We start from the raw sequence: 9,224 nt of genomic DNA on the forward strand, positions 1-9,224 counted from the left end.
ACTATAGAAGGACACCTTTGAATATCTCAGAGGTAAGCTAGGGGTAATTCCCCTGCATATTCTAAGGTAAGTAAAGATTGGAACAACATCAATCTGGTATGATTTTCCTAAAAAGCTATTTTTTTGGATTAATGATTATGGACTAATCTGGTTAAGGGGAACAGTCTTGTAAGTGTATTGAAATACATCTTTGGCATTTTTTCCAAAGGGGGAGATTATTATAGTGTTTGAGTATTGGTTAGTAGTGGGGAAAATGTGTGAAGTAGTGAGCAGAAGTAATGACCGGTACAGAGACAAAAAAAGAAATAAAGAAAGTACATTCAAGAGCAACTGAGAATACAGATTCTGAAGTGTTGCCATCAATACCAAAGGGGGAGATTGTTGGCATCATTGATATTGAGTAAATCGGTTAATTTAGTGAATCGGTATATTAGCTAAGATTTGTCATTGGTGACTAACACTGACCAATGGACTGGTGTCTCTCAGTAGAAAAGATGATAGCTTGCAAACAACATCGAAGAAACATCAGAGATAGATGATCATGGTTCAATCATCTCAAGGGAAGACATACTAAGCTAACCGGTCTATCATTCAAGAAGATCGGTGTTAAGGTCAGATCTTCAAGTTGACTATTATGATGATGATGAAGTCACAAAAGGTGACTTAGGCAAGAAGGCTTGAGGTCCCATGCAAACTGGAACCTCATTGGCAAACAAGAAAAGAGGCTTGATGGAAGTATTGCAAACTGGTATCAGAGGATGAACCGGTAGTGGAGAACACAGTGGTATACCGATAGACCGGTGAAGCAGAAGGAAGATAGGTGGTCACCATAAATCTCAGAGCGGTGATCGGTTACATAGTTATGATGGCAAAAGGTGAGTTGGTGAGTTTGTTTCAACACCAAACTAAAGGTTGGTGAAGTCTACCTCAGTCATCATGCAGTTAAGCCATGATTACTTGTGGATTTTCTGGTTCACATTTAAAAGACTGAACTCTATGTGCATGTAAAATTCATCTTATAAAATATCAATTAGAAATAAAGGGAACTCATGAATCCCTCTCTAATCAAAGAATTCTCACAAATAGACAATGAATTAACACAATCAAGAAAAATAGGAATTATAAATGAAATCAATTAAAGACTCCCTATTCCATGAATGCGTATAACTTCCATTTCTCTTCTGTTCTCTGTGGTATGATGGCTCTCAGATATTGCGCTAGCAACCTACAAGTGACACAAAGATTCAAAGTTCGTGATCTAGAATAAATTATCCAGGATTGAGGAAGAGGATTGAAAATGGAGATTGAATGCTCAATTTATAGATTTTTGAAGAAGATTGATTGAAAGGTGGAACAAATTGATCAAGAGGTGGAACTCAGGTGAGCTCAAATGAAAATTGATAGTTGAACTGCTGATTTAGAGGTGAAACAGGATAGATTGAATAGATTAATTGAGTCAACTTGTAATGCCCCGCCAGGAAACCCCGAAGGGATAAGCCAAAATACAAGATAGAGAGCAACAATTTTTATTTTTTATTTTTTTAGTTACACCACATTAAGATACAACAAGATATCAAAGATTCAGATAACATAGCGGAAGACATCAACTAACACCTAAAGAGTTTCCCAACAAGATTACTTAAATTTCACAATTCACTTAACTCACACAATTAATCCAATAAGCTAATTATCTTAATAACGAGATAATTCTTAATCAGGATAATTTCTTTTAGAAGATGGAAATATAAATCACAAGCAAAGATTCATCCATTAAGATCTATTCATAATCTTCATTCAAGATTTTCATTAAAAATAGAAGCCAAACATCTACTATTCTAACACACTAGAATTTCATTATAAACAAAGGAGATCTTTTCAAGCATACTTAATTTCCTTAACAACAACTGAATATATTCCATTACTCTAAGTTACATTCTTTCATATTCCAATTTAATACATTTTAAAAGATGATTGCATACATGCATCTACAATAAATCTCATCTAAACCACTTATGCATTCGATCAAAATGGCATTCAAGAAAGGACTGCATATAAGAATTTAAAGTTAATTCCATTTATCCACTAATCCATTCTAACATAAGCTAATCATACATGATAAAGCTGAATAAAGGAAACATAAGAGGATAACATCACATAACACCATAATGATCTTAGAGTTCACCCCTAAAGGGCTACATCTCCGGGTCTGCTCAACTGCAAGACCCCTCTGATAATTAATAAGTTAAGAATACATGAGGTTACACCATTACAATCTAGCCATCAAGGCGAAACATTAACAATATAGAAGCGACCGCATCGGTCAATTAATACATAAACGATCCCTGAAAAGGATCCAGCTGAACATAATCGAAGCTAAAACAAGAGGTCCAGGAGAGCATCCACAAACTGAGTCATCACCACCCAAGGTCTAACATGAAAACGATACTCACAAGGGCATACACAAAAGGATGACCCACAAAGGTACTCCTAATAGGACAAAATGACAACACACTAGCGAACGTAGGGACAAGTGTCATCACACAACTTGGTACGGTTACCATGGTAGGTCTTCATAGGTCCCGGCCCCATACATTGGGTTACGTTGGCAACCTAATCCGAGCTTTCGGCCCATCCAAGCCTCATGTGGACCCACACATCCTCTCGTGAAGACAAGGATGATGGTTTGCCATTTCAGGCCTTCTCACAGCATGTCGGGTCTGTGTTAGCACTCGTCCCATGTGTGAGGCACATTATCTTACTTAGAGATTACATTCTAATCTACTGTAAGGTTATCACTTATCAGACTCACTTTCGACGGGTTACCCAGCAGCCACTTTGGGCGTGGCCCCCAATCGAAAGTCACTTTCCCATACGACACTAGACTACACTCAGACGAACTCAAAACCCAAGGAATACACATGGTCAGACGAATGGAGTTCAAGATGGAGAAATCCACCATTTGGTCAAACATGACTTCATACGAGGTGCACTGATAGATGGTACTCAAACTAGAGACCTGACCGACTAAGGTCAACCACGATTCAACATTCGACACCCACATAGAGGATACGACCAAATACGACACCACTACAAAACAACAATCAACTCGGGACCGAGGACTGATACAGGTACCCCAAGTCAATCCATATGACAGGGATCTAGCAAACAAAGCACGACTTGCCATTTCATAATCAAAAGCGAATACAGAAAATAAACTCGCATAGGCAATAATCAGAAAAGACAATATTTTCTCAAATTGATTTAAGCATTAACAGTTGATCCAATTCTCTGATTGATCTAAGTTTTTAAAATGCACTAACGGAAAATCACCGTTACCAAGTGAGTACAATACCACAATAAGCAATAGTACAATTGTCTATTTCTCAAACAGAGGAAAAATATAAATTAACCATTCATTTTACTAAATGAGAATATCAGTAACTAACAATTTTCCCAAATGGTACTTAATTAAATTTCCAAAAGTACATCGTTTAAATGATCACAATATCCTACGATAAAAATATTTCACTTACTTCTCAATTACTCAAATGATATGTTCTTGAATAATATTTAACATTATCAATTAGTAAATATGTCATATTTCAACAATTTTCCAACAACATAATATTCTATTTTATTTTTAAACAATACTTCCTCAATCAGACAAATACCCAAATGAGCTATTAATTAAGGTATGTATCTATTACTCCAAGATTAATCAAAATATAACCTATTAGTATATAATTGCGAAAATTGGCAACTCTAGAATTTAATTTGAAACAGTACATTAATCATACAATGAGATCGAATATTAATTTAACATAAATATTCCCTCATGCCATTGCTTAATATCCATTTAATCATTATTTATAAACTTACGCCACATTAATCATAATTAAAACTCAAGAAAATTTAACATTGAATAATATTAAAATATTATATATTTTTTTTAAAAAAAAAAATACATATATAAAAAAAACATTTAAAAAAAAACTAATTAAAAAAAACATTAAAAAAAAGGGGCGACGAGGGTTGGGCCCACCTCCCAACGTGGATGGCTGGCGTCCAAACCCTAGCCGCAGGAGAGCATCCCGCGCGACGGTGCCACTGTAGTGCCTGCAGGTCTCGCGGCGCCCTGCGGCCACCGCGGCCCCTGCGGCCACCACAGTGAGCCTGCGGCCACTGTGAGCAGGACAAGCAAAGAGGAGGGGAGGAGGAGGTGGGTGGAGCTCCGCTCCCCGCCCTCCAAACCCCAAACCACGAATTTAATTGCTAAAAAAATATGATTTACATAAAATTTTGAAATAAACAACCAAAAACGCCACTCCAAAATTGATAATAAATTTCGATTTAATATCAATTCGGTTAAAAGGAACTATGTTTTGGTATCACATTTTTTTTGATGGGATTCATTTTATTCAACCACAAATGGGATTCAACACCCAAAATAGATTAAGGAACATCAAAACTCCAAATAAATTTATTTTTATTTAAGAAAAACCAGACATGGCAAAAAGAACCATTTTAACACAATGGTTTATCTATGTAACTTTCTTGAAGAACACAAGCTAAAAGCATAGTTCTAAACCCACCATTCCAAATTTCAATCTGATAACAATTTTACAAAGATTGGATTTTGACAACAAGCAATTTCATTCAACAACAGACTATTTCCATGGCAACAAGGGAGGCAAAGAAGGTAATTCCTACCTCCATACGCATTCCTGGAAGAACTGAAGGAGAGCCCACCTGCCAGATCTAGAATATCTCCTTCTTCCCAAAACCCCCAAATTTCATCCAAAACTTTCTCCAACAAAATATTTTCCAAAAATATCCATCCTCCAAAATTCCCAAAAATTTTAGGTTATAAGGAAGAGTTGACCAAAATTCCATTTTTGGAATTAAAATTTTTATTTAAAAATAATTCTTAAAATTAATTCTTTTCTAACTATTACAATAAATTAAATTGCTTTCCAATTCAAAATCGATTTTCTCATTTAATTCAATTTAACCTTTCTAATTTAAAAGGCCAATAGAATACAATTAAATCTATTGCAATTAAATACAAAACATTCTTTTTCAACAGCATATACAAAATGCATTTATTATTCAAAATCACCCATTTACTTGAACTTGCTCCCAATTTAAATCGAGAAATTCAAATCAACGATAATTCACATAAAGAAATCCTGATTAATTTAGTCCATTAATCTCTAATGCACGAATACATATTTAATCAAAATAATTACTAAGGACTAATTAATCAATTTAACCATACACACCAAGCATGCAAACCGAGAAGGTCAACCAAACAGACGACTCGCAAACCCGAACAAAAAGGGATTACCGACGACGACTGACGATGCTCACCTGAGCACGACTAGGGTCAACTAGGGTCTTACGACCACCTAATCCAACTCTAAGGATTAAAGAGGTACACTCAAACCTGCAAATCCAGGTGAAGACGAACCTCGCACTCATGCGGTGTTGTACCTGAAATCTCCTGCAACCAAGAGTCATACATGCATACATATATAAACTTAATGAAAGCGTTAGCCCGATATTAATACCACGAAATAGGAACACCAAAAAAAAACTTGCATACAACTAGTGTGAAAACCACATCAACAGCTATGCATGAAATCAACATCTGACTATAACATTATATTATGATAAACTAACTAAGATAAAACTGAGATTAGAAATTGATTAGGGCAGGGGTACTACATTCTCCCGCCCTAGGTTCCGACTTACTCCTGGAAGTCGTAAGGCTAGATGGAGAACATGTCGTATGCATCAGCCCTGAAACTCATTCAACAAAGATCAAATTGCACATAGGAATCTTTCCATAATCAAATGAAATATTATTGCAAAAATCTTTTACAAACGCCATTATCCATTGGCAAGATACATCTAAATACATACATTCCTTAAAATATTCTAGGAATTATCCACAATCATAGCAAAGAAACAAGAATTTTCTTCCTTTCATAGTACCAAATTAAAGCGTTACAAAGAGGTAAACAACACTTACCATACTCATCTATCAAACATGACAAGAAAACATGCTATCATGATCAATTTCCTTTACCAATTCATCTTTTTCGTAAAACTTTATTGAATAGAACTAGCTTAAAATATCAATTTCTACAACCAAATTAACTTTCATGAAATAAGAGCAACATAAATAACTCAATCGTTTACACTTGCCAGGCATAAGAAAACCTTTCCAAAGACTATGTCCCATAACATAGTGACAAGTTAACACAATTTACTCCATGTTACAAATAATAACCATCCACATAACTGGAATGCATAACACAAAAGGCCACATGTGAGCATGTCTAATGCTCGGTCAAAGATAACATGCACGATCAACATCTCTATGCCTGATCTCAGAACAACAATATGATCACAAATATCCAATATCTCACTCAAGGCTCGATGGTGCTAGGCACACCATAGCGGTGCTACCTTCCATACAAGACCTTTGTGAATATCCCTTGTTGAGCAAGGTGGTTAGCCTCCAAGAGATAGTCACCACACATAGGTAGGTAGTGGATCCTAGCTGCATCACAGCCTCACATACCCCCATCCTCAAGGTTCCCTACGTCTACTTCCTCACACACACTCTACCAATTCCATATCATACGTCCTTGGAGAGGAATTTCACATTTCAACACAAGACCAACATCTGAAAACAATAAGGATAAACCAGTTTAGCCACCAAAGTATAGATAAATAAAGATAATAAATCATCAATTCCAACAGTAAGGCAAGAAAAAAATAATTTGGAATTGCAACACCAAATCAAAAGTGCAAAAGATCACAAGATCGTGGCTAAACCTTCAAAGTCAAAGTAAAATAAATTGCTGGTCCCCAAAGAAATACAAAGAATATCACAATTGCACATAACATCACTATGTGACTAGTATCTAGCCACCAACGAGGAAGGAAGGAACAACTGACTAGCCATTGCAGTAGCTCATCATGTGGTGCGACCTAGTCACACTACCCACATGGCATGGCGGTGTGCACCTCGACATCACCCCGCATCACGTCGTCACGTGACATGGCAATACCCCAAGTGGAGAAAACACACAATGGATGTATCCCGCATGGTAGTGTACCTCACGGAAAAAGCACGCGCAGGTCACATCCCGCATAGCAACGTATCTAGAAGGATACTCGCCGTAAGTCAGAGGTATACATGACTAGGGTCCACCCACATGCCCACCAACACATACTAACTGGTAGCACATGTGAGTAAACCTACCTTTCATGAAGACAAGGCAAAGGATCCTCCAAATTACACCATCACTATACACAAGAATCACCAACCATATGCTCAAATAAAGGAGAGGAATAGGCTACCACATATAAACCTATAAAATAGATTCATCACAAGGGAAAGCATTGAGTGCACCTTTGATACAGTTTAATAGTACAACTATATCATTCCTCGAAGTAGAGAAGCTAAAGTCACTTCGCGCCGACATTACTCGTACGCCAATCCATACTATTCAAGGAACGGTTACTTTGAATACTACCCCTTAACATACTGAGTTACCCACAACCCGAGGTTTGGTACTCAGTAGGGAAACAAATAAGCAACATCACAAAAAGAAACATATCCTCCATGGTTGATTACTTCACCAATCCTCCAAATTACACCATCACTATACACAAGAATCACCAACCATATGCTCAAATAAAGGAGAGGAATAGGCTACCACATATAAACCTATAAAATAGATTCATCACAAGGGAAAGCATTGAGTGCACCTTTGATACAGTTTAATAGTACAACTATATCATTCCTCGAAGTAGAGAAGCTAAAGTCACTTCGCGCCGACATTACTCGTACGCCAATCCATACTATTCAAGGAACGGTTACTTTGAATACTACCCCTTAACATACTGAGTTACCCACAACCCGAGGTTTGGTACTCAGTAGGGAAACAAATAAGCAACATCACAAAAAGCAACATATCCTCCATGGTTGATTACTTCACCAATCCATGGGCACATATATTAAGTACTGGTTTCTTACAATACACACGAATACACCCGTACTGGTTTAATCACATTTACGGGAAGTACTTTTCAGTACGCTAACATCTATACAAGGAAACTTTAAATTATGCTTTCTACATAAATAACTGAATCAAGTTTACTCTAGATACAAGTACTGAAATTATTAACAATTCACAATTATATAAGGAAATAACATCATTCCTATATCTTTATCAAATTTCACTAAGCATTCGTAACTAAATTACTAGCTAAGCAAATTCTTTTCCCAAAGAGGACTTTCATCTATCACTATGAAGCCAAAATGCAATAGTACAATTTCACATGTTTTATAAACATTCCATTTAAATCAATGCATTCTTTAATACCATTTCTAAAAATCTTATGATTAGGCAAAGAGAAGGGAAAGAGAGTTTGATAACCAAACTATTTCCTACAAAAAAAATGCAAGATCAATCAAGATCACACTATAATATAAAATTTCTCACTATAAGCCTATCATTTTAATTACACGGTTCTCATTTCGCTACCGTTTAGAAGGATGACAATTAGCCTAACAAAACATTTCCAAAAATTATGGTTGCAACAAGAGGTTCTAGTTTTCCAAACAAACAGAGATCAAGACAGGCAATCTTTTCGATAATACCGGACCTCTTGAAAACACTCACTTATACTTAATACAATACAGACACATGTCATAATTTGCAACCTATTATAGAAATCACATTACGATCAAAAGGTAAGCAAGGAGCTATCACCCAATTAAAACATATTAATGCATGCACATCGAACAAGCTTTTCATCTGCACTTTCTAAACACATTAAGGTAATTACATATACCCAAAAGTGAGTTCAATGGAGCATTTGCTAAAATAAATCTTCAATCAACTGGTTTAATGAAACACATAAAACAATCTTTTAGGGAACACATTAATACTCTCTTGAAGCTACAATAACATGCTCCTTTCAATACTTCTTCTACAAACCAAGCAGTTTCACATAATTCAACTATTCGCATATCAATGCACCTTACTAAGGTAGAATTTAATCATGCTACTCCTACAACATACACATGGAGAATTCTTTAAATGTACACATACAGTTTTCTCCCAATAACCAAAATAAATTTTTTTTTAAACCCATAGCCCTTTAATAGTCTAAACGCATAAGCATCATAGGGTTCACACAAG

Source organism: Cryptomeria japonica, chromosome 5, assembly GCF_030272615.1.
Source record: "Cryptomeria japonica chromosome 5, Sugi_1.0, whole genome shotgun sequence".
NCBI classification, from domain to species: Eukaryota; Viridiplantae; Streptophyta; class Pinopsida; order Cupressales; family Cupressaceae; genus Cryptomeria; species Cryptomeria japonica.